The sequence below is a fragment of the Castor canadensis genome, chromosome 8 (assembly GCF_047511655.1).
Source record: "Castor canadensis chromosome 8, mCasCan1.hap1v2, whole genome shotgun sequence".
NCBI classification, from domain to species: domain Eukaryota; kingdom Metazoa; phylum Chordata; class Mammalia; order Rodentia; family Castoridae; genus Castor; species Castor canadensis.
The window spans coordinates 38,630,046-38,656,849 of record NC_133393.1 but is presented as its reverse complement, the minus strand read 5'-3'; the positions used below and the strand labels follow the sequence as shown (position 1 = coordinate 38,656,849).

General features: G+C 38.4%; 1 protein-coding gene across 20 annotated transcripts in view; it reads right to left on the bottom strand.

Annotated features, from left to right (window-relative positions):
• Atxn1 (ataxin 1) overlaps positions 1-26,804 on the bottom strand; it is a 383,376-nt gene that overhangs the window by 311,325 nt on the left and 45,247 nt on the right. For 2 of the 20 annotated variants that reach the window (XM_074082867.1, XM_074082869.1), the window contains exon 1: positions 1,796-2,180. The exons of 17 other annotated variants lie outside the window; for them this stretch is intronic. The gene's annotated coding sequence lies outside the window, so the exon portion shown is untranslated. Of the gene's footprint in view, positions 1-1,795; positions 2,181-12,435; positions 12,527-26,804 lie in introns of those variants that run through there. One more of the 20 variants, XM_074082852.1, reaches the window with a different exon arrangement.

The window sequence follows — 26,804 nt, the reverse complement described above, 5'->3', positions numbered from 1 at the left end:
AAAATGTGCAATGGAGATTATTTGTCAGCGATTTTTTTCAGAGCCATGCACTTAAGCGCCAAGTGAAATAGATGCGTAGTGGAGACAGAAGTAGGGGGTGCAAAGATGCATTATCAAAGTACCACAGTCTACTCTTCTGAACAGTGCCCTGAAAATGAAAGTTACCCTGTGCAACAAATAACTCCCCATATACCAGCTGTCAAAGTCACCTTTTCCCCATTGCTGTAATTTCTGTAAAAGCCTTGATCTAAGGCAGCGATCAAAGGTAAAGAACCAGAACTAAATCTTGAACACAGTCTCGGTGAGCAGCTGTTCTCTTCCAGAACGACCCCTATGCCTACCAACATCTGCATCTGAACATAGTCGGTGTTGGGTCTGACAGGAGAAATATCCCTGCTCCTTTCTGTTACTCTCGTTATTCACCCACAAGATCAGAAAAATCATACACTATATACTTGAGGATTTCCCATCCAAGGTAAAAGAAGGAACATGTGAACATGCTTTTTTATTTCTTTCATAGGGATCCTGAGCCACATTCACACACAATGCCTCTGACAAACCAATGACAAATATGAGTGTAGTTTTGTTTTTTCCAAGAAAATTTGTAAGGATTTGTTTTCTTGAAGCCTCCCAGCAGGGAAATGAGAAATGATGGACCATGAGGAAGGGATCAAAGTCTCCACATTTACTGTACAAGTAATAACACAAGTAAGAAACTCCTTATGAGCATTCTATAGTATTTTTAATGGCAAGGCTGTCACTTGTCGGTCTGTTAATCCACACTTTCCTACTTCTCTTCATATACTTAATATGTATTTATTTGTTGGGTTATATATTTTAGCTGAACTTGAAATGACAGTTATTTTTAAGAAACTGCCAACACGGGTCAGGAGGAACCTCAGAAACCTGGCTCACAATTGCTCTGGTACAAGGATCCTTGACAGCCAAAACCAACCAGAAAGCTGATGAGATCCAGGTTTCCAAAACATTCAAGAAAAGGCATCCTTTGCTTTCTTCCATCTGGCCATTTCAAAAAAAATTTCTTACTAAAGAGGACTCCTTTTGTAACACAACCAACCACTTCCTTGTATGTTTAGTGTGAAAATCTAGCTGTCCCTATGCCAACTTGGCTTAAGGCAAGATGTGGCTTCTTTCATCTCAACTGGGGCAGGGTATGGTAGGGAGAGTGAGAGGGAAGGAAAGAGGGGAAAAAGTGGGGGGGGGGGAGGGAGGGAGGGAGGGAGGAAAGAGAGAGAGAGAGAGAGAGAGAGAGAGAGAGAAATGGGTTAGCACACAGACTCATCCAACACAGCTGCTTTCTAAATGAACAGCCCAGAGCTTCTCCTGTGACAGCCTTCCAGAACTAATTGTGGCTGGTAGGATAAAGAGGGCAGTTTCTCAGCTTCGGTGCCTTTAAGGTTATTTCAACTTTCCACCTCCAACTGCCCTACAGGAACTTTTGACATAGCACCCTCCTTAATGTGCATAAGGCAGAGATGCTCAGAAGAAAAATGTCTCACTCCTCATTAGAGAGCTGAAGACATGAATCCTTCATCTTACATATTTTGGAGATTATACTCAAGGGGTTTAGGGCACCTGAGAGTGTATCTGACAGACACACACTTAGATTTAAACTTGGGACAAACGAACCTTTCACATGAGTCCTTAAAAACAGACAGTGTTCTGTCTGAATTTTTGAACCCTGTTCTAGTACAAACATGCTTGGTAAGTCGTGCCAGAAGGCTAACCAGAGCTCTCTTCTTGGCATACAGCTCTGCCCCACCATGCATATTACCATTTCAAGATCTCCACAACCTTCTTTTCTTCCTCTGCTGCCTTCTCCTTTCCTCTTGAGATGTTATCTGTGCCCAAGCTGCGGGGGCCAGGGCTGTGTGCCCCAGTGCCAGGGAGCTGTCAGCACCTCTGGCAGTGGCATGGTTCATGGTTCATGCCTCTGGCCCCGCCTTCAGCCTGGCATGATGAGAGCAAATGGCCACTTTTTTCATCATTTGTTTGTGTTTGGAGGCAGGCCACAGGGCTTGGCATATCTAGCCAAGGATCATAGTTTGACAGGATATCTAGAAGTCATCCCCTGAACTTTGGGAATTCTCGTCATTGGTATCTCCTCTGCTTCTTCAAGTGGGGGGATGGTGGAGAAAAGTAACATGTTGCAACTCTCATCTCTGAATAAGCAGTAGTCCTTGGTAATAAAGTCTGCCAATTTCCCTCCCATTTTAAAGCTCCCTTACTGAATTTCTTATAGCATACCCATTTCTTTTTTTAAATTTATTTTTAAAACATTTTTATTAGCACACATTAGTTGTGACATTTCCATATATGCTTACAAAATACCTTTCTTAGATTCATTCACCCTCATCATTCTCCCTTATGCTCCCTTCCCCCCTTCTTAAAACAATTTAAACAAGTTTTATTGTGCAATTTTCACATAAGTATATAAAGCACATTAGCCATATTCATCTTTCTTCATCCCCTCTTTTCACCCTCACCCCTCCCTTAATTACCCACCCAGTTTTACATTCTTGCCATTAATTTTTAAGCATATATTCATTGTTCAAAGGCAGTTCACCAAGCTATTTCACACAGATTAACCCCCTCCATTGCTCTCTCTTTCTTTATCTCTTCTATCCCCTATTATTCAACAGCTTTCAGTGCATTTCGTTACGCTATCTTCATACACAGATGCAATGTGTTTCCTTATTGTGTTACTTCCTACTGACCAAGGACTATTTTTTTCTAGGGATTTATTAAAACTTAAGAGTCAGCAGTGATCTTTAAGACTGTCTGATTCAGCAGTCCTGTGAATGAAATTGCCTAAGAACTATCATAACACAGGCTGAGTATCCTTTATGCCAAATGCTTGAGAGCAGAAGTGCATTGGATTTTGGACTTTTTCAGATTTTGGAATATTTGTATAGATGTAATGAGATGTCTCAGGGATGGGACCCATGTCTAAACATGAAATTGATTTGTTTCATAGCACCTTATACACATAGCCTGAAGGTCATTTTGTACTGTACTTTTAGTGCATCTGTATTCTGGCTGAGATCAGTCACACTCATGTGTGGAATTTTCTACTTGAGCTTAAAAAGTTTCAGATTTTGTAGATTTTCAGAATTTTTGATTTTTGGATTTAAGAGATGTTCAGCCTGTATAGATTTCTAGGTCTCAACCCCACCCCCATAACCACTCAAGTTAGCCCTTATCTAAGTCAGTGTAGGCCTGTTCAGAGACTTGAAGCTCTCCAGAAGTTTCTGAAGCCACATTTGAAAGCTACTGGTATAACTCAAGTTCCTCATTTTCCTGGGGCCCAGAGAACTTAGGTTATTTGCCAAAAGCCACCTAATAGTTAGTGACAGGCCTGTGACTTCAACACAACTCTCAAGGTGCCAGACCAGTGGCATAACTATTAGCATGTGGTAAAAACTCGAATAATTTTGTCTCTGCTGACAGAAATGAGGCATTCTTAGTGAATATAGAAATCAAATTCCTTGAATTTATTAAATAACCTATAAATTTTTAGGATCTTATTAGCAAGGTAAATGTCTCCTTTCCTAAATTAGGAGTGTTTGTTTTTTCTTTTTAAAGAATTAAGAATTCTTCATTAACTCACCTTCATAGTCAAAAGTGATAAAGATATAATAGAACACAAATCAGAAGGATTGAATGACATTTTCTTTAGAGAAACCAAGGAAAGTGTTAAATCAACTAACATATTTCTAAACTTCAACAACAACAACAACACACACACACAGAGACATACAAGTACCTTTCAACTTCTGACTCCAGGAATTAATCATTACTTATTATGTGGGAAATAAACTGATTGCTTTACTGTTATGCCAAGTATATCTATGTGTGCTATAATTTTTCTCCATGAATAGTACCATGTCTTAGTCACTAATGCCACTTTTGTAATAGCTTGTAAAGTACACAGATAATAAGAAAACTGCACTTTGCTAAACATCTAATTTGAAGGCCTTTGCCAAATGACATTGTTATCCCTCCCCAACCATCCCCCACCTTCAGTATTCAGAGTAAGTGGAGTGTGAGGCCATGGGTTTTCCCTTCCTGTACAGACAGGGGTATGAGTAATTGGTGAGGGCACCTTAGGTGGTTCCCCCACCCACAGACCATCAGGCATCTTACACATTTTGAAAGGAACACACAATATTGCTGCTGCAACACACACACACACTCACGCACACGTACACAGTGACACACACACACACACGACTTTTAAAGCCTACTTCTTTTATAAAATCTCTCTGTTAGAATATGAAGAAAATACTATTTACTTTTTTCTTTTTTAATGGTAAGGCATATCAGAGAACAGCTATACTTTGTTAAATTTAATTTATATAGCTAACACAAAATAGTTACAGGTAATAGAAAAGAAGTCAGAAGCAAATCATGGAACAGAGGAATCAGTCATTACTCAATATTTCTACTAAAAGCTGAAATATTCTCTAAGCATTATCAAGCTCTTAAAATATGTCACAAAGTAAAAATATTTTATTTTTCAATAAATTCTTTTAAAAGCAGGAAGCATGTAGTTCTACCAGAATGTTTTTTAAATCTCTGTTGCATATACAAACTTTTAAAATGAGAATATTTCCAGGAACAAAAATTCTAATATGATTAATGTGATTTTTATAGATTTTTAAATATTTCTGATAATTAAGACAATGTCTTTAGAATTTCTTTAAAGTTTTGTATTTTAAAGAATCTTCCAAACATGCATGTAAATTAACAAAAAATGCAAATTCAAAAATAATTACTTAATTGATACTGACTTTTGACTTCTTGATTCTGTATCTTACAGTGCACAATGTCACAGGCAATAATATTTCCAGTAATACATTGTTACACAGATTATAATACTCATCCTAGAACATATAAGACAGTCTAAAATTTAGAAGCCATATCAGCATATGAAATATATAATGTAGCCCTCTGAGCTTCCAAACCCACTAGAGAAAATACAACCTTTGAAGTAGGATCTGCAGAAGCATCAAAAACAGAGGCCATTTCACATCTGGCAATATACCATGAATTAGTGAATTATCATGGCAGTAGTTTTCCTAATTAAGACCAATAAGAAAGGCATCCATCCAATATTCTAACATACAGCCAAAGTTTCTGGTTGTGCAATTATTCACCTCACAGAGGTCCACCTCCAAGGCATGTGGCACACAGACGTTATGAGATGCACAAAGGATTATGATGAAAAGAGGTATGTGAAAGAGAGTGAGAGAGCTACTTAGGACATGTGAGCTTCCCTGAAATAAAGATCAGTGGCCTCCAGAGCCACTCAGTATTATACTCTAGGCTAGAAACAAAAAAAAGATTAAATAATACATTTATTCAGGGAGCCAGTTTTTCCATAAATAATAGACAGGAAACCTTAAGCATTTCAAGGCAAGGTTGTGTTTTTAAAGTCCTACAAATAGTTAAGGGCAACCTCTCCAGACTGTTTTTAACACAGTTTATTTAAAGACAAAGGAAGTCAATCAAATAAATAAGAAATATTTGCAGAGAACCTTCTGTGTGGCCAGGATTGGGTTTCCAAGTCCCATAAACTTTCACCTTATTTACACAACTATTTAACTTTATAAAGAATTTCAATAAATAATGTAGTCTTCCAAAATGTACATGGGTTTGTAATTCCATCTAGTTTCTATGATGACACTATAAACCTTGAGTGGAATTACAATCTTAGTGTGAACAATCAGCATGTGCTACTTCACATGCTGGGAGAATGCAAGATGAACTCAACTTCTAAAATAATAAGAACCAAGCCACTGGCATGTAATTACAACCAAGATGTCTTCTGGCTACCATACAAGACTTGTTCAACTGAAAATACCATTTTAGGACCTGGGGCTCAAATGGCAGAGCACCTGCCTAGCAAGAGTGAAGCCCTGAGTTCAAACCCAGTACCAGAGAGGGAGAGGGAGAGGGAGTAGAAGAGGGAGAAAGAGCAAGGAAGGGAGGGATAAAGGAGGAAGGGAGGGAGAGAGAGAATGAGATGAGAGACAGAGTAGTACCATCTTCATCTACAATAGCAAAACATATTTAATATACCTGAAAAGGCTCCTTGCCTCCAATTTAACTTTCTACTTTATTTTTTATTTATTTTTAATTTTTTAATTATTGTTGTGTTGGGGGTACATTGTGACATTTATAAGAGTTCTTATAACATATCATAGTTGAACTCACCCTCTCCATCATTCTCCTTTATCCCTCCTCTCCCTTGAGAAAATTTGCACAAGGATCTACTTCATAGATGTGGTGACAAGATTGTCTGGATGCTACCAATAAAGCCTTAGAATCTTCTAATGCCACCTATGTGCATCTAAAACTTAACTCTGAAAAACATAATATATTAAGAAACAGGAAAAAAAATCATGTTCAAGTGCCCTGTGAAATTGCTGGCATTTCTTATAATTCTTTAGGGCTAGTCTGACATTTATTAGAATGAAACAAGGCGAGGTGCCTTGTGTCTGTAAGAGGACAATATAAAGATTTATCTAGAGAGATTAGATTCAAGGTTGTTATAGAAAAATTAACTTAGGAACAGACTGAGAATTTCCCTGGGAAAACAAAATACAATGACATTATGAATCAGCACTTTGCTACAAGCAGCCTCAAAGAAAAGGAGCAAATACACACATACACACACACACACACACAGAGGACACAGCACCACAAGAAATGAAGACAAAAATACATGCAAATTGAGTCTATATGTCTGTATTTAGAACATGCATGGTTTTTCCATGCCTTGATCAGACCTAAGTTTATTTGTTACTTATAGAGGTACCTCAAAGCTCTGTAACAGCATCACCGTTGTCATGGTAACCAAGATTAAACACGCTCACATACTTCACTGCCAGAAATCCTCACCAAATAAAATATAAGGCAGATAGAGAAATTGAACTTTTATATGACCACTTTGAACAACAGCATGTTTCGGTTCCATGCAATGATATGTGACACAAGGAAAACCAAGTTCATGGAGGGACCTCTTGTGGATTATGTGTCACTGAGCTCTTGTATGACTTGAAAGTTGAGAACTTCCTACTAACATTAGCTCTTTAGTTTATTTTCAAGCCGCAGGGATTTGTAGTTACTATTTTGTAGTGGTTACCTGTAGTAAAACAGCAAGCGAGTAGGCTATAGCAGGTGAAGAGAATACTGAAGAATTTCCATGGTGTGCTGTCTAGTCCAGGAGCTTTCCTTAAAACCATTCAGGTTAAATAAACAGAAAAGGACTAATGCAATTTCTGCCTTGGGGTCGTTTCTTCCCATAACTTGAGAAAACGCACTTGCATAAGGAAATAAAGAAATATTTTTTCTCAAATATCTCTGAGAAATAGCCCAGAAATGAAAAATGGAGAGAGGGTGTTATGGCCAACTGCAGAGTTCAAGGCTCTCGAGACCAGAGTCTCTATGCCAGTGGCACACAAAACTCCTAACCTGGGACTTCTCCATGAAGCACCAGAATATATCAGAATTGTATAACAGTGCAGGTGGGGTAACTTTTTTGTAAGTTTTAACATCCTGTTGTGGAATGTAGTCAGCCTGTGTCAACATAACACTGCACACCAAAAGCATGAGGGTAATAGAGAACAGAGGGAATTCTCCATAAAAGAATTCCACAAAGTGTGCTGGGTGACCTTGACTCAGCTGTCTTCCTGCTCACTTTTTTAGTAGGGCTACCTAAAAAGCAACACCATTCTAACATTACCAGCAAACTACTTCACAAAATCAAGTTTAATAGCTCAAGATTCCTACGTATGATATCCCTGACAATCACCAAAAGATAGTTAGACATCACTCTCCTTTTTCTAGGAGATTTCACTGAAGGAAGAACAGAAGTAGATAGCCTTGCTGATGTCTGTTTGTGCATATGTGTGTGTACCTGCATATTCTGCATTTGTGCATATGTGTAATATGTGTGGTAGGGGTGTGTGTGTGTGTGTTTGTGTGTATGTACTGTATGTATCAGGCTTTTTATTTTTCTTTCAGCATGGTTTAGGATCTTCAGTACTTAATTCTACCAGCAATTTGACTTTCTCTGGTCTATGTGGCTCAATGTTACTCTTCCTCCACTTTGACACTAGATCCACGTGAGATATGTATTCACATTACCAAAGGAATTAGCTTTAAAGTCTTCCTGAAGGTCTTACAGCTTCCCTTCGACAGTTCTTCATCCTTCACCTCTTGGTGGGCTTAGAACAACAACAGTGTTAAAAGCCCATTGATGATAAGTTATAAACCAAGGGAAGGATAACTGGAAAATATATTTCCAGGTTCATGGGCAAATATATTTCCATTTATTGAAAAAAGTACACTCAAGTTTTCAGGAGCATATGAATCATAGAGGTGTAACACTGGTGGAGACCTTAAAATACCATGCCATTTCAACTACTACTAATAACAAGAAAATGGAGGTAGAAAGAGAGCAACTTGCCAAGTCATAGTTACTCAACCAGCACAAATTTCGTGGGTGCTGCCCAAAGTGAGACCTGATGATCACCCACGGGACTGTGCACTCTGTTCCCCTCTTCTCAGCTCCCTTCAGAAATCGTGTTGGTACACTTTGAACACTCCCTGTGCCTATAGCCTTTAGATCACCTGATTACATTCTAGAAAAAGATTAGGAAACAATGATTGCCTTCTGAAAATGAAGAACGAGACAGAGGAAAAGGGGATGATGAGAAGGAAGACAAGAGAGTCAAACAATGGCTTGCGGTGTTTATCACTACATATGCCTTTCACTTACTAATTTATTTGCTTTTACTTACTTATTTTGTGGTACTAGGGATCAAATCGAGGATCCCACATATACTAAGCAAGCATTCTACCACTGAGCTCACCCCCAGTCCACTTTCTTTATACTTAAATGTGTGATAAAATAGCAAGATAGAGACTTCATGTATTCTGTACTGACCAGGATGGTTTCTCACTGGAATTTCCTTGTAGGTGTGTCACAGAAACATCCCTTTAGAACCAGGTCCCAAATCATTATACACCCCTTTTGTCACATGACAGTGGCAAAGTTCCCTGAGCATAAGAACATTCTGTATTATAATCTCTGAATATGGAGACTACATGATATAAACTAAGTAAACTTTACTGAAAGAATCAATAAAAATTCCTATAAGGAATGAAGAAATATACACGGTCAGTATTGTAATTTTCTATAAGGCATAAATGAACAAAGACCTATCTAAAATTAAAAAGAATTTGAAAAGACTGGGTTTTTGGTATTTATTAACAGGTAAAGTATGTTAAAATACAAAGCAGTTACTATCAGTTTAATCTCCTAAGTAGGTACTATACTTTAAGCCAATAGAGTTCCTGAGTTACAAAGAGTTTATAGCCTAAAGAACAAAATCACAAAAATATTAATTGGTAGTAAATAACTAATCACTGAACAAATAAATAAAAAACAAATAAATGTAGTTGGAACAGGGCCCACATGGAAGTTCTGGGCACTATGTGACTGGGTACACTATGGTTTGAATGTTGTGTCCCTCCAAAATTCTGATGTTCAATCCCAACTCACAAAGAAATGGTATGGTGGGGGTGGCAAGGAACTTTTGGAGGCTGATTAGATCATGAGGGTAGAGCCCTCATGTATGGGACCAGTGCCCTTATAAAAGAGGCCCAGAATGCTGCTTTGCCATTCCACCATTGAGGACACAGTGAGAATGCACCATCTATGAGCCAAATCTGCCATACCTCAATCTTGCATTTCCAGCCTTTAGAACTAGGAGAGAGAAATTTCTGCTTAGAAGCTACCCAGTCTATGGCATTTTGTTACCAAAGTCTGAATGGGCTAAGACAGTATATCCTCTAATAAGCTCCATGCAGTTCATACTTGTAGCTTATGTCCGACCTGTTTATAAGTACAGAAATCAACATGTGCGTTTTTAAATTCAAACTTCTATCTCAGGGTGGGGGGAGCGGGAGGGGGTGGAGTGGGTGGTAAGGGAGGGGGTGGGGGCAGGGGGGAGAAATGAACCAAGCCTTGTATGCACATATGAATAATAAAAGAAAAATGAAAAAAAAAAAAAAAAAAACTTCTATCTCAGCAGCTATATCATAGTCCCAAATTAACTGTATGGCCAAAAATCTGGATGATTACTCAGGTTCTCGGATAACTTGCTAGCTGCCTAATGAAATAAAACTGTAATAGGTAGGTATAATAATATCAACAAATGTCATTATAAGATTTACCTTTTTTAGAGCTTCAAGAAAGATAACTATGCAGCTGGGTGCTGGTGGCTCACACCTGGAATCCTAGCTACTCAGGAGGCAGAGATCAGAATTGCAGTTTGAAGCCAGCTCAGGCAAATAGTTCAAGACCTTGCCTCGAAAAACCCATCACAAAAAAGGGTTGGTGGAGTGGCTCAAGGTGTAGACCCTGAGTTCAAGCCCCAGTACCACAAAAAAAGACAGATAATTACATCTAATTAATACATACATGTTCATACAATGGGTATAAATATCTAATTGTTGAAAAAACTTTTAACAGAGCTTTGGCTATTATGAATGTATAAGAAAAAGAAGAAGGAGGAGGTGGAGAAGGAGGAGGAGGAAGAGGAGGAGGAGGATGACCAGTAATTATAGCAACCAGTTTAAAAGCTAAAGGTTATGGACTAGCAGCATGTTACATACTTTGCAAGTGTCTCATCTTGTTCTCATAAGTACATTAAATATTATGTATTTTTATCACAGAGATGAGCACACCGGGGCAGCGGGGGTAAGTAATAGATCTTTGTTCTCAAATTGGCAGATTTAGGTTGAAAACCTCAGTCAGTGTTCACCGACCTTGCATAAGGCAGAGATCTTTATAGACAGGAAGCTATCTACAGACACATCTTTCTCGACCTACTTAATGTCAGTGTATTTGTATTCCAAGCAACCCTGTGGCATCAGGGTGAAGCACACAGGCTTTGAGCCCTGAGTTCCCGGGTTCAGATTTCAGCTCTGCTGCTCACTAGTGCACACCTTAATCTCTCTGTACCTCTGTCTCCTTGACCCTAAAGATGGGACCATAACAGTACCAAAAGAACCCACTCAGAGGGCAGCAGTGAGATAAGTGAGTCCATCAGTATACAGTACAGAGAACAAGGTATATGGGAATAAACATTTGGTATCCTTCAGAATATTTAAAAGAACAGAGTCTGGAGTCCCCAGACTCTGCCATTCATATACTGTGTGACCTTAGGCAAGTGACCTGAACTCCCTGAGCTCCATTTCCTCACCTGTGAAAATGGGATACCTACCTCCTCCTTCCCAGGACTGTCATAAGAAACAAATAATGGAAGACAAGGTATCTGAAAGAGCTTTCAAAACTAAAAAGTGCCATGTACTATAGCTCACTGAATTGCCATCAACATTCAGCCTCTCCAATCCAAAGAAATTATCTTTGTTCCATTCTCTCCTGCAAGAGAATTTAACATTGAGCATCCATCCCAAAGCCTTGACACTGAACTCCCTATAATAATAGAACAAATGTCCAGTCACCCAGGACTCCATCAAACAGATCTCTATTAACCCCCTCCTTCTGCACACCCACCGTAAGAAGGTAATTGATGTTCACGGTGACCCTAAAGCACTCCAAGGCTCTGAAGTACCTTCAGGGAAAGCTTAAATTATGTTCAGCCTAGTTTATATTTAATTATATCAAAATTCTTTGAAAATGCGTGACCTAGGAAAAGCAGAGTAAGTCCCAGGTTGTCTGAGACTGGAAGCCACTCCAAGATGTCCCATCCCCAATCACCTTTGTCTGACTTTTCTGAAAGCTATGGCCCACCCTAAGGCAGCAGATCTGGGAATCCAACATGCTAATCATACAAGTCAAAGAGCTCTGCCCTGTGGAATCCTTAAGGGCCACTAATGTATAGAAACAGTAAAGTCAAACTCAGAATAATGAAAAAGTTCAACTATGTCAGATGCCAAACAAAGCCAGACTCAGAAGGAAAAGTATGGCATGTTGTGTTTTGTGCTATGCTTTTTCAATTCTTCTCTCTCTCAAATATCCTTGCTATAGAGACATGATGGTTCCAACCGTAAGATAAGAGTTTTAAGGAAGTTCTGGCAAGGCTGCTTCACTCCTGTAAAATAACACACCCATGCTGCACAGCCCCAACACCACCATATTAACGTGGAAACACCTCACTGGAGCAGGTAACGGTATGACAGTAGTGGGACCAGAACACCTACTGGTGTACATGTCAAGAGGATTTCAGTAACAGCACACAACTTAGTTAATTTTGCTTTAGATTATAAATCAGGAAAATGCCTTAGCATATTATTAGAATATTCTCCTTCTATTAGCATATTTTCAAGTATTAAGGACCAAAAAATTCTAAGTGCAATAAAGTTTGAGTCACCAACCTGTTATAATCTCCACTTCTTTAAATATCTGTTCACTTCTTCCCTTGGACTTGTGTACAATCCTTTTGAGGCTTTCTCTTCTCTTCAAGTCCTACTTATGGAAATGCTATTTAGAAAGCAGTGATCAAGTCATCTCCTTAGCAGTACTTTGTTTTGTACTAAAAAGAGCTTTTCTTAGTTTCTACTCAATTTTTGTTTTCTGGTGTTCTTTAAAGAGCTATGCCTATTTTTTCCCCTCAAAATTCTGGTTTTTTTCTAACTTTTTACAGATTATTTACTCCCTCTTCCTCAAATCTCCTATAAAATGGATGACACTCTCGTTGGGTTTAATTCTCAACTATTTTTAATTTAGTAATTTGGTGCTATTTTCTCTAGTCAAATGGCCAATCTGACTTTCTGAAAGGACCATGCATTTTTCTTCTTTCCAAATAGTTTAAACACTTTTAACAAAGTCAAACATAGATTAAACATTAAATAAGCCTCTTTGTAATGTCTAAATACAAATACATAATTAAGTCCTAATAACTGATGGGAAATGGACACTGTTTTCACCAATCAATAGACACACCAACCTTCTGCTCCATTCTAGGGAGAGACCCACCCAGGCAAAGGAAGTTTTGTCCCAAGGAGCCCAATGCGGTCCCCTCCTGAAACTGAAATCCCATTCTGTCACCATCTCATCCATGATGTTTTCTTATTGCTAGAAGTACCAGGAGCCCATATGTGCTCATTCCACTGAGCCTTCCAAGGCACAGCAAGAGATCATGGTTTAGAGGAAACAAGGCGGCAGGGGCTGGAGGGGGGGGGGTGCGGGAAGAGTAGCAACCAGTTCTACTACTCAGGGTGAACTTCTCACCTGCATTGCAAATTAACCATCTCCTTATTGATTTGAGCAGTGTCTAAATACCCTTCAAGTCTAAACACATCACTCCATCATTAGTGACTGTTGCTGAAGGACTTCCCTGACATCTGTCTGTGTTAACATGGGAGGAGGCTGACAAGAATTTTCTTTGAGCTGCCCCTACTACCAGCCACTCCCAATCTTTCCACTCTTACTCCCAACACCTGTCTCATGATGCTTCATTGTTCTCCCTTAAATCAATAGGGCATTGGGCTTTTCTTCAACAAATAAACCTTTTTGTAAAGTAGATTGAAGCACCTAGTAGCTATGGCACACTTACAATCATTGAAGATTGCTCAGCATGGATAGATAGACACTTTGTACATGATATGTAATAATATTTAGTTTAGGAAGTTTTTTGTTCTTCTTGAAGCATGAGAACAGTTAAATTGAAATACTAAAAATTTTAAGGAAAACTAATTTTTTAAATAATCCGAGTTTTTTTTAAGAAATCCCAATTGAAACTAAAAATCTATGTGTAATCAACGAAAGTATTAAATTAAGAGACAGAAGAACTGATTTTCAGCCTAAGCAGTCAAACAAATAAGCTGTGTTTTGTGGATTGGTCATTTAACTTCACTACGCCTCAGATTTCTTATTTGTAAAATTAGAAAATCTGGACAGAGCAAAGCCCTGTCAGCTATAAAATTCCAATTTTTAGAATCCAGTTTTTGTTGTCTTTCTAAGTAATAAAATAAGCTGCAATATTGTCAGTTTTTTCTTCTAGCTAATACTTTAAAAAAACAGAAAATCTCAAATGTCAGGAATATATTGATGGTATGGGGTTCAAACTCAGGGCTTCCTGTTTGCAAGGCAGACAGTCCACCACTTGGGCCATGCCTCCTGTCCATTTTGCTCTGGTTATTTTAGAGATAGGGTCCCTTGAAGTATTTGTCTGGCTGGCCTCAAACCCCAATCCTCCCTACCTCAGCCTTGTAAGTAATTAGGATTACACACAGCCATAGACGCTCAGCTAAAAATATCTTATATTCAGTTTGTGCAACACAAAGTTTATCCAGAAATTAACCCCTCTCTTTACTTCTAGAAAAAGTCCTATTTTTAATTTCTGTGATTCAACGTTCAGTTTACCACCATACAAGAAATATTATGTCTATAAATACATAGACATATATATGTACTGATCTGTTGTGTTCGAGTTCAACAGTACCACAACAGAAAGAAACATGTCTTTTACTCACTATTAAGCTGTGCTTTAAAAACCAACAAAAAACAGCTCAGAAACAAGCAAGCAAAATCTTGCTGTCATCCAGCCAAACAGTTACAAATTTCAAGCTAATCTCAGAATCTGTGACCACACCACCTGATGCTTTACCAATTGAGTAACTATTTCCCCATCATTTACTACTGAAATGGTCAAAATAAAAACAGAAGAGGACCAGGACACTAATGTTAGGAGTAGGCAGGGAGGGAGAGGAGGAGAAGCAAACACATGCAACCTGATTTCAGAGGCAGATTCCAAGTGGGTTTCAGGGCCTCTGGAGTCAGAAAAGTGGAGCCCTTGTTCCTCATTTGTTTATTCATGGGTTTACCTTTGACTCAGCAGAGAAGAGTCTGAAAACTGTTTGTGGGTCATAGTAAGAGAGTTCTAAGGTACAATGTGACTTCCAGGGAGAGCTAAGCCAGACTATACTGCATGAGCCAGCAGAGCAGATCCCAAAGGTGATAAGAAGAGGCCTTGTTTGTAGACAAGACCTCACCAACTTCCGTAGACTTCCCCAAATGAAATGTCAGACAGGGCATGATTTTGAATGAGATTCACTTTGTCCTTTAGAAGAAAAGCATTCAAAATTCAGTATAGTGATCGTTTGTTCTTCTGAACCAAAGAGGTTTTACCCACCAACATTTAAGAGAGAGAGAAAAAAAAACAGAGAGAGCAAATTTCTTAGCAGGAAGCAACATAGTATATAATTTAAAAAATAAAATTCTTAATCTGCTCAGGATGAAACACATTACTTAAAATAAATGGAATGACACCTAGAATGAGCTGCTGAATGAAAAGAAAAGCTATTCCGAGTCACAAAATAAACTATTATTAAGCCACAGAAGCTTCCTCTGTACCCTCGCTTTTCTTTTCAATGACATTTTATGAAACACATGTGGTAACAACTAAAAAGCAGGGGGAAAAAACCTCAAATAATTCTTCCCTGGCACCAGACAAATTCTGGGGTCTTTCAGGATTTGCCCTTTTTTAGTTCCTTCCTGCTAATCACGCTGGCAGTTTGGGGGCTTTGAGACCATGGTGCTCAACCATGGAAGAGTGATAATGGCAAGGATGTGAAGAAGTTTCTGTGGGTCTGAGGTGCAGGCAAAACAAGAAAACACAGAGCCCTGTGCCTCTGTTGCTATTGTCCTGCTGGGGACCCCCACCCACATCCCTACTGGATGCTGCGAGTGTGATCAAAGTGTGGAGGCAGGGGATGACAGCTAAGTTTAATAGCCTTACCAGGAGATCACATTGTCTAGGCCCAAGCGAAGTCCTGAGACAAGGCTGAATCCCGGCCATGTACAGCGTAGCCCAAACGGTTCTGCTCCTTTCACTGCTGCGGTTGCCATGGCCGACCCAAACAATATCCCCCAGCCTCCAGCAGCCCTGGCTGCCTAGCCACCACCCAGGGGCCTCCCAGCACAACCCAGAAGGCAGGAGTGAGGGCTGTGCACTGTGCTCTGATGGGAGCTTAGGAGCTGGACAGAGGGTGAGGACAGGACAGGATGAGAAGGGAGCTAAGATGCAGTTCAGCCCCAGGGGTGCCAAGCAGTAAGCAGACTTGCTGTTTTTAGCAGCCAGACTTTGCTTCCAGGAGTTTTTACCTCATTTCTAAGTGGAAAAAAAGATTACAAGAAGGAAAAGAAACTGGCTACAACCTCACCTTGGGAAAAAGACTATCACCTTTAAACTGAGGTTTTCCTACAATCCGTCAAGAAAATGGGAAGAAAAAAAAAAAAAGCAACATCCTGGACTTGGAAGGAATGTTCACACTGGGGTTATGAGTAATAAGCTCCAGGTGGCATAAATGTTGTGATTTTCTTGTTTCAAATAAATTCCTGTTTGAAGACGCCATTTAAAAAATTCCAGACATAGAAACCACACAAAGAAAAGGGGGAGGGGAGGGAGAGAGAGAGAAGAGAGAAAGGAAAGATAACCCTAAAAATAAGCCACCAATGAATTTTTTATGACACATTTTGAAACTAATGCACCTGGAGCTCAGGGGATAGAGCACCCAGAGTCTGGGCCCAGTTGGGCCACAGTCCAGCAAAGCAAGCCATTGTCCCTTTTGACCATGGTTCCTTCATGGAAAAGGAGAGGAGGGTGAGGATGGAGTGAGCCATTTTTAAATTCTCTTACAACTCCAAAATTCTCTTTATAACTCTGAACAGCAGTGCAACTTGGTTTGAATATAATCATACAAACAGAGGAAAAATTCAGAGACTAACATCTTAGTTGTAATGGTGGCTCAGCTGGGATGTGGACTCAAAAGGTGATGTTTCTTTTCTTTATTTGTTCAATTTTAGAAACTGTACCTGTGAGAAATCCTTCTGTAGGGTGCTACTGATGCTTGAACAACATTGTGAAAATACTTAATGTCATGGAAATGGTGAAAATGGTAACCTTCATGTTACGTATTTTTTTTTTACTAACATATGAAAACTCAAATCTATATCAGAGAGGGGGAGCCCCACCATGGAGGTGAGCACTGAGTTAAAAATAAAAATACAGAATTTAGTTTTCACTTCTTATCTCTAATTTGGTCTCCAGGGTCCGCTGGAGAGGATATCCACGTCTGCTGGGTTGTGAGAGAAATGGCTGCTCTGCTATTTTATAGAGCTTCTGTCTCTCCCATCCCCACACAAGCTGGCTGTTACTCTACAGAACCAGTCAAGTGCTACAAATCACTACTAAGAGCTGCTGTGTGGCACTCCCTCTAAGAATCTGTGCAGATCAAAATCTCAAGTGTTTACCTGACTGGGGACTGCCATAATTTGAGGTGTTGCTTCTTTTTCAAGAATAAAAAACAGATGCTCTAACTGATGAAAGTAAATGTCCTTTCAACACATCTCTTCTCTAGCACTTGAAACTCTTACTCGCAAGAAGTACTTCCCACACTGTTTGGTAATTTCTGTGCTTTTTACTTTTTCTTTGAAGTCACAATGCAGTGTGATTCTACTCCTGGGGTAAAATGATTCCTTACAGCAAGGCTTGGGAGGGTGCCCCAGCAAAGGCACTGCCTGAATCCAAGGGTGACACTCAAGAATACTACTGTCTCCTTGCATCAGCACTAAGGTAATCACATTCTTCTTACCAACCTTTAAAGCAGTCTCGAAGTTACATACACAGGCTTAGTCATTTCCAAACTTCTTCACAAATACATACCTAAGAACTTTCCTGCCCTGCTATCTAAGCTCTTCAGTGACTTGAGTGAGGGGGAGGGAGGTGTGATGCAAAGGAGTCTAGTGAACCAAGAGATCTCATCTCATGAGAGCCCTCCCAGGACATTACAAGTCATTCCACCTCCCCAGCCCTCACTTCTGTGTCAGCTGTAAATGTGCACATTGGACCTGATGATCCTAAATTCCCTACCTACTGGAACATTCTGGGTGTCCTTGTGATAGGAATATGGTACAACTGCTTACAGTAAGTCATACTGCAAGCCAAAATAGAGGTAGTGAGCTCATGCAGGGACTGGGGAGCAGGAAGGCAGATACCAGCAGGTAAGTTCTGAAGTCCATAGTACTAGGTCACAGACCTACCTACAACAATTAATAATGAGTTTCTTGTTCTCTCCAGCCTCACACTAGGTGCCAGTGAGGGATGTGTAAGGAAGCTTGGTCCTCAGTGAGACAACTCAATACGCAGAGAACAAAACTGAATCATAGAACACATCAAACCAAATTTTTTGAGCATCTGAACTGATCCTTTCACTGGACAAGTAAGCTGCAGAAGCCCTTCCTGAGATCTAGATCTGGTTATGTAGGTACACAGCAGGCATCTGTCTCTGGAGGCCCACTCAGTTCTCACCTGGGCTCTCAGTCATAGTAAGAGATGTCATTTGTCTACCCACCTTCCCAGACCAGAAATTTCCCCCTCACTTACCTCCAATGTCTAACTAGTTATCAAGTCTTTTAGATCCTTCCACATTCACAGCTCTCCAATTTTCCCATTCTTTCTGTTCGGTTACTCCCATTGCCACTACAAGCTTCATAAAAACAAGGGGCCTGCCCACCCCGGACCATGGCAGATCCCGAGTACACAGACCTGTGATTAACACGGAGCAGGTGCTCCAACGATGTTGAATAAACATTCCTCATTCACCTGAATTTCTACAACTGCTTCCTCTCTGTCTCCCTGTCCACCACCTGGTCCCTTATCGTGCCAAATGCACAGCACTAGCAAAAACAGATTTCTGAAACGTACACCTGACTTTTCACATCCTTCTTTAAATTCCTTCCGCGGGCCTGCACTACGTGCTAGATACAATCCAAATGCCTTAGTTTGTTACACAAGGGCGCTTGTTATCCACCTCACTCAGTTCCGCCCAACTGCCCATTGCCCCTTCAGTCCATTCATGTACCATTTTGTGCCTATTTATTCTTTGGTCTTTCTTTGCACACACTGTGTAAATTACTTTTCACACACTTGTCTCAGCTACTCCCCAATCTGAAAAGCTCAGTTTGCAGGGATTGTGTTCTGAAAGCCTTCTCTAACTGCTGCCTGGGTCCCCAAATCTGACTTAAATGCCTGCTTTCTGCGGGTCTGTAACACAGCTCTATTATAACGGACAGCAATGGTTGAATGTGTTGCCTATTCTCTGTACTGGAGGTGGCCATATCCAACTAGTGCTGGATCCTCAATCAGAGAGCAGAATTTGGCCATACAATAAACACTCAAGAAATGCTGGATGGATTAATGAAGAATGGAGAGCGTGAGATCTCAGAAGATAAAGTCCCGACAGGGTTACATGCTTTACTCAAGGATAAATATAATAGCATCAGAGAACCTGGTGTGGTGGTACACACCTATAATCTTAGCTTCTTGGAGTCAGAGGTAGGATCATTATGGTACAAGGCAGACCTGGAAAAAAGCTAGAGACCTCATCTGGGAAACAAACTAAAAGCAAAAGGACTGGGCACATGGCTCAAGTGGTAGAGCACATAAGGTCCTGTGTCCTATGTTTAGCCTCCAGTACTGCCAAAAAAAAAAAAAAAAACCCAGAAGAACTGGGACAAGAGTTCAGATCTCCTGACTCTCTCAGGTGGACCTTCTGCCTTCAAATCCATCTCATAAATGTTACTTAAAGTTATCTTCTTCCTACTTAGAGCTCTCTGAGTCTCACAACAACTCTCTCTCTTTCTATAGACTCATTTACTCATATATCCAATTATCTGTTACTGAAACAGATAAGGGAATTTGGCAACTCAAATTCAAAATAACAAGCAGAGAAATGATCACATTTCTAACTCCTTACTACCCACATATACAAGTTCTTTCTTCTAGGTCACCTGTAACCTCCATGCCCCCGCCCAGTCATACCATCAGGCACCTGAGAGAGAAATGCAGAAGTTAACATCCAATTTTTTAAAAATTACTATTTTATGTATGCATACAGTGTGGTTTACACATTTTATTTAGCCCACCCTGAAAGGAAACCATTTAACTAGCATTTAAGAGAGAACAGATTAGGGTAAAATAATAAAGGAATTCTTCTATACACTTAAACTTAGCACCATAAACTTCTCTTTCTCTCAGTCTCCTTAAATACAAGCACCAAGACTGACCAATGGTTCTACTAGCCTTTCTACTCTGACAAACACTATTCTAACTTGGACCTTCCTGAAGTGTCCTGGATCGTGGCAATCAATCCTAGATGGTCTCTCTGTCCCCAGTGTCACCCTAATTGAGCCTATCCTCCACTCTGCCCCACGAATGAACTTTCTAAAGATACAACTCACATTGATGCATCTCAGATATGCCCATTAACTAATGTCGTATCCTGGGAAACTCCTGGAAGGAGGAAGGTGGTTAAGTCTCTGCAGGAGTGAAACAATAGTAGACCAAGGCAGGAAAGATACAATAGCTTGCAGGAGTGCATATGATCTGGTGAGCAAAAATTTATTGATAAGTCTTAAACACAGAAGAAATTATGAGAAGATTAAGGCAAATACCATAAGAAAAAAGTAAAATGTGTTATTTTAAGACCAGCAAAAAAAAAAAAAATCTATCTATCTAAAGAAGGAGGGAAAGAAGGGGAAAAAAGAAACAAAGAAAAAGAAATGGCAAGTAGAAAATATTAATTAAGGCTAAGAAGTTTTAACAAAAATAATTGTAAGCACCATGGGTATAAAATCACTTCTGAAGTAGTAGAGACTAGCTATTAACTTAACACTACACACGATATGTAAAAGGAAAATCAATGGCCCACTTAAATGACAGTTATAGTGAATGTGAAAGCAGGAGATACAAAAGAAAATTTAAACAAAAGTAAAACTAAAACCAGCATAGCACTGTAAATATTAGAAAACATGCAATGTAAAGTAAAAAGTATTAATAAATGAGCTTGAAGGACATAATACATTGGCAAAAGGAACAATCAATAAAGAAAAATTTATGATCAGAAATATATACACATCTAACAAAATGGCCTAAAAACATTTACAGCAACTATTACAGGAAAATAAATTAGAAGTATAATTAGCAATCAAAAAAGGGAAGCTTAAACAATTCTCCATATGTCTGGGAATTAAAACACTTACTACTAAACAAATCCTGAATGAAATAAAACTGGAATTATAAAATACTGAGCTAAGTAACAATAAAAGTATTATATATCAACATTTGTGGTGTATAACTAAAACATGATGGTTCCCTGCATCATGTTCCTTGGCTGAAGTCTGAATAGTGGACAGCTGTTCTGATTCAGAGCATATAAATATCAATGGACATATGTCTTAGAGAATTACCAGAATTAAAGGACCATTTCATAATAATTAAAGGATGTACTATTAGAAAGATAAAACAATCTTAAGAGTGTATGTAAAGTTTTCAAATCAATGATCTAGAAGAAGGAGAGCAAATTAAATCAAAAGAAATAGAAGGAAATAATTAAGATGAGTATAAATCAATGAAACAGAAAACAAAAAAGGTAGTTTATTGAAAAGCTAATAAAATTAACACTTAGACCAATCACAAAAACAAGGAAATGAAACTACAAATATTAGAAATGGAAAGGAGATATCTATAGACACTCAACAGGTAATAAAGAAACAACTAAGTTGTTAATTTGACAACTCAAATGAAATGTGAGATTCTTGAAAAATGGAAAACGTAACTTACCAAAACAATAAAAAATAGTCAGAAAAATCTAACTAGTATTTTACCTATTAGGAAATTGAGGGCTGGGGCTGGGTTTCAAGTAGAACAGCACCTGCCTAGTAAATGCAAGGCCCCAAGTTCAAACCTCCGTACTGCCTCACCCCGTTCTCCGAAAAAAAGAAAGAAAAGAAACTGAATTCATTGTCTAAACTGCTAGCACACTGGTGATAAAACTGTTAAACCTACTGATTGTGCTAGTATTTATGCAGTTTTACATATGTGTTAAGACTCAAAACTGTATACCAAAAGGAAATATTACTATATGGTAATGTTTAAAACATTAAATTTGAACTACTCTAAGAATCTTCACACAAAGAAATCTCTGGGCCTAAATGGTTTTACTATTGAATTTTATTATTATTATCATTATTTGCAGCACTGGGATCAAACTCAGGGTCTCAAGCATGCTAGACATACATCCTTATATTTAGCTACTTTCTGGCCCTATTTTTAAAAGGAAGAAGACTGTGATGGTGCAGATTTGCCATCCAAGGTACATGGGAGGTGAAGATGGACAGGAGGACCATGGTTCAAGGACAGCCCAGGCAAAAGTTAGCAAGATCTTGTCTCAAAAATAACTAAAGCAAAAAGAGCTGGAGGTTTGGCTCAAGAGGTAGAAAACCTGCCTAGCAAGCAGTGCTACCCCAGTACTACCAAAAAAGAAAAGAAAAGAAATAAAAACAATCTTACACAAATTCTTTCACGAACACTCCACTAATACATTTTATAAGACCAGCTAACACCAATACAAAAACTTAGATACTATACAAGGAAAGGAAAATTTAGCCAAATATTCTTAGTAAGCATAGTTGCAAAATTACTTAATAAAGTATTAGTAAAATAATTCAGCATTATCTGAAAAGTAAAATATATAATGATAACTTGTTCTTTTTTAACTCGTTGTTTTTGTTATGGTAAAGTACACATAACAAAATTTACCATCTAAATAATTTTTAGTGTACAGATCAGGAGTACTGACATATATTCATGATGTTGTCCAACCATCACCACCATCCATCTCTAGAACTCTAAACTCTCCATTCCCCACTCATCCCAGCCTGGGGCAACTACCCTTCTGTCTATGATTCTAACTACTCCAATTGCCTCACAGAGTGTAATCATAAAGCATTTGTCTTTTTATGACTGACTTATTTGACTTGGCATAATCTTCTCAAGGTTCATTGGCATTGCAGTATATGTCAGAATGCCCTTCCTTTTTAGCACTGAGTAATTAATATTCAATTTTACGTATGTATCACATTCTGCTTATCTCCTTGTCTGTGGATGGGCACTTCTGGGTTGTCTCTACATTTAGCTATTGGGAATAATGCAGCTTCAGAATAGGTAAGTAAATATTTCTTTAAGGGCTTGCTTTCCATTTTTGTGGGTGTAGACTCAGAAGTGAAACTGACATATCATACAGTAATATTGTTTTTATATAATCAATTTTTTTTGTAGAAGCCACCTTAATGGGTATTAATTCATCCCAGGAACTCCAGGTTGGTTTAATGCTTAAAATCAATATAATTCATCACATAAAGAAGAAAACCTATGATATATCATAGAGGCAGAAAAAGGAAATGCACAAAGTTCAACACCCATTTCTAATAAAAGCAAACAAAAAAGTCTCAGAAAATTAGTAAAAGAAGGAAGCTTACTCAATCCGTTAAAAGGTAATTATGAAAACCCTGCTAACATAATGCTTAATGGTGAAATAGTGAGTGCTTGTCCCTGATGATAAGGAACCAGACATGCTTACCCATCCTTTCCAATTCTATTCAACATTCTACTGAAGGTCCTAACTAGTGTAGTAAGGAAAGAAGACAAAATTAAAAAAACAACAACATAAAGACTAGCAAGGACTAAGTAAAATTGTTGCAAACAACCTGGTTGTTTATATAGGAAACCATAAGGAATCAATAAAAAATACCAGAGCTAATAAGTGAATTTATTAACCCAAAAGGCTCAAAGGCAATGCATAAAAATCAATTGTATTTTCTTATGCAAACATTAAACAATTTAAAAATGAGATTTAAAATTTTTACAGTATCCAAAAATTAAAGACAGTATAAAAATTATTACAGGATCAAAAATATTAAAGACAGGTAAGTTTTACAGAGACCCCAAAGGCTCTTCATTGAAAACAGTGAAACATTGCCAAGAGAAACTAATAAATACAGAGAGACTCACTATATTTTTAGATTGGAAATTTCAATAACATTAATATGTTGTTTTTCTTAAAATTGATCACTCATAATTCAATGCGATCCCAACAAACTTCCAACAGACTTTTAAAAATTATAAATTAGTTCTAAAATTTATATGGAACTCTGAAGGAGCTAAAACACAAAACATTTTTGAAGAAAAGCACAAATAACTCATCCTACCTGATATCAAGATGTACTATAAGCCAAATGAATCAAGGCAGTGTGGTATTGACGTTGGTGCAGACATAAAGATTAGGGGAACAGAGCAGAAAGTGTTGAAACACAACAATACATACATAGTCAAATGCTTTTTTGACAAAGGCACTAGGCAATTTAATTGAAGAAAGAAAATCTTTTCAGTAAGTTGTTTTGTACATTTCAATAAATGTCTGAGAATGACCTTGTTCCCTATCTCACATTACACATTAAAGTTAATTTGAGATGAATGATAGACTCACATGTTAAGACAAAACTAGAAAGCTTCTGTAAGAAAACAGAAAAATAGCATAGCAATGAGAGGCAAAAGTTTTGAGAAGATTTTTTAAAAAGCATTTATCCTAAAAGAAAAGGTGCATTAGATTTCATTAAAAACTACCCTAAAACACAGTTTAATAAATAAAAAGGGAAATCAAATACTAGGGGAAATGTAATATATTTATGTGACAAGAGACTTATATAAAAAATGGCCAAACAATGTATGCACACGTGAATAAATGAATAAAAATTTTTAAAAAAAAGAATGCCTATCCACTAAAAAAGGGCCTCCAATCCAATTTTTAAAGATGATCAAAGGACTTAAACAACCCTACACAAAAGAAGATATACAAATGGCCAAAAAGCAAATAAAAAAGATGCTTACGTCATTAGTCATCAGGAAATTCACTCAAAACCATACGCTACTACTTCACAACCACTAGAATGGCGAAAACTGAAAAGACTGGCAACATCAAATGTTGGGAGGAAGTGGAGTGACTGGGACTTTCATACATTTATGGAGGGTGACGCTATAATCACCTCAGACAACTGGCAATTTCTTATAAAGTTACCCACACTATGTCCCAGCAATTCTCCTCTGAGAGAAGTGGAAACAAAATATGTCCACCAAAAGACCTATACAAGAGTACTATCTTCACAATAGTCAAAATATGGAAACAACCCAAGTCCATGAACAAGTGAACAGATTAGCTGTCGTATAAACAAACCTTGGGATACTGGCCAGCTTCTTTTTTCAAGTAATGAATTATTGGTACATGCAACAAGTGGAGTGAATCTCAAAAATATGTTGAATCAAAGAAAGATACTAAAAGGTATATACTGAATGATTCCATTTGTATGAAGTTCAACAAAAGAAAAACTCATCTGTGGTGAAAGAAATCAGAGCAGTAGTTTACTATAAGTAGGTGGAATCAGAAGGAGGTACGTTATCTTTGGAATAATGGGATAATCTTGATTAGGGTGCCACCTATGTAGATATATATGCATTTATCAAAATTCATTGAACTGTATCCTCAAGATATATACATTTACTGCCTATAAATTCTCCCTGGAGAAAAATGAACTTACTAGTTAAAAGAAAGATATACTTCCACCTGTAGGGTCTGCCTGGGGATAACCCCTGTTCTGTGTAAAGGAACAGTGAACATGCTTGAGTGAAAAAAGTTGTGCAAAGGAGACAGCAAGTGAGAAAAGCTCAAGGTGGAGGAAGAACGGTTGCCTGGAACAGTGAGAAGAGAAACAGAGAACACTGAGTCAGAAGAGGAAGGTACAAGCCAAACAGGAAGACACGAGTGAACTGAGCATTAAGACGTAGAAAACAAGAGACCTAAAATTATGTTTCCAAATAATCTTGCTACCATGTCACACCCCCCCCAAAAGAATTTGTCCTCTTCCTCCCTTAACACACCTGTTGATCAAATTGGAAGCTAGGCGAAGGGACTTCAGTGAAGATATGAGCCTGAACAGATCCCTTGGTTTTTGTGTTTTTTAATCAACTACCTTCAATACAGTACCCTCCTAGGGCTAAAGTTGTGTCTGAGGCTCTGATCACTGGCAAATGTCAGGAAGTAATTGCAATTTGCCATTTATATATTTATATATACACACTACGATAATGAGATTCACCATCTATTCATTCCCTTCATAAGTGAATGAAACTCTCTGATCGCAAGTCCCTAAGAGAGTGCATCCTAGTTAACTGAAACCCCAATCTGGCTTCAGGAACCAGAGATAACACTTCTCCTCTTTCCAGCTGAATTACTAAGACAAGTGGGAGATGAGTCACACACACAGCTGATGAAGCAATTAATGCCAATTCTCCCTCTCTTAATCGTCCCCTCCAGTGAAAGAATCATGCAGAAGTATTAACCCTAGCTGAAAAAAATTAGATACCATGTAAGCAAAATTAAACTTTACCAAACAATGGAGTGACAAGGGAGGGGTAGGAAGATCCTTGTCCAGACTCTCTGAATCTGTACCAACCACTCTATGAGTAAGTTTCAGGAAGACTGCACTCATCAGCACTGCTTCCTCTATTTTCATTTACAAACTCTGGGTTTACAGGAATAGCTTTCTGAGGCATTCCTATAAAATTAGCTTACTCACTGAATTTTTTAAAAGGAGAACAAAGCCAAAAAACACCATTGGCCTCTGGTACATGGATGGGTGTGAATCAGCTGATACTGTGTAATAACAGCTTGTCAATATCATTGGGCTGCAGGAGTCATGGCTTGTTTCTATTGGCCAAGGTGCGAAGACAGAACAACACATTCAGGAGAAGCAAAGAATGTGGTTTGAGAGAGAGTGTGTGTACATTAAAATTCAACTGCATGATTTGGGTTATAATACATATATATGTGGAAATGTCACAATGAAGCTG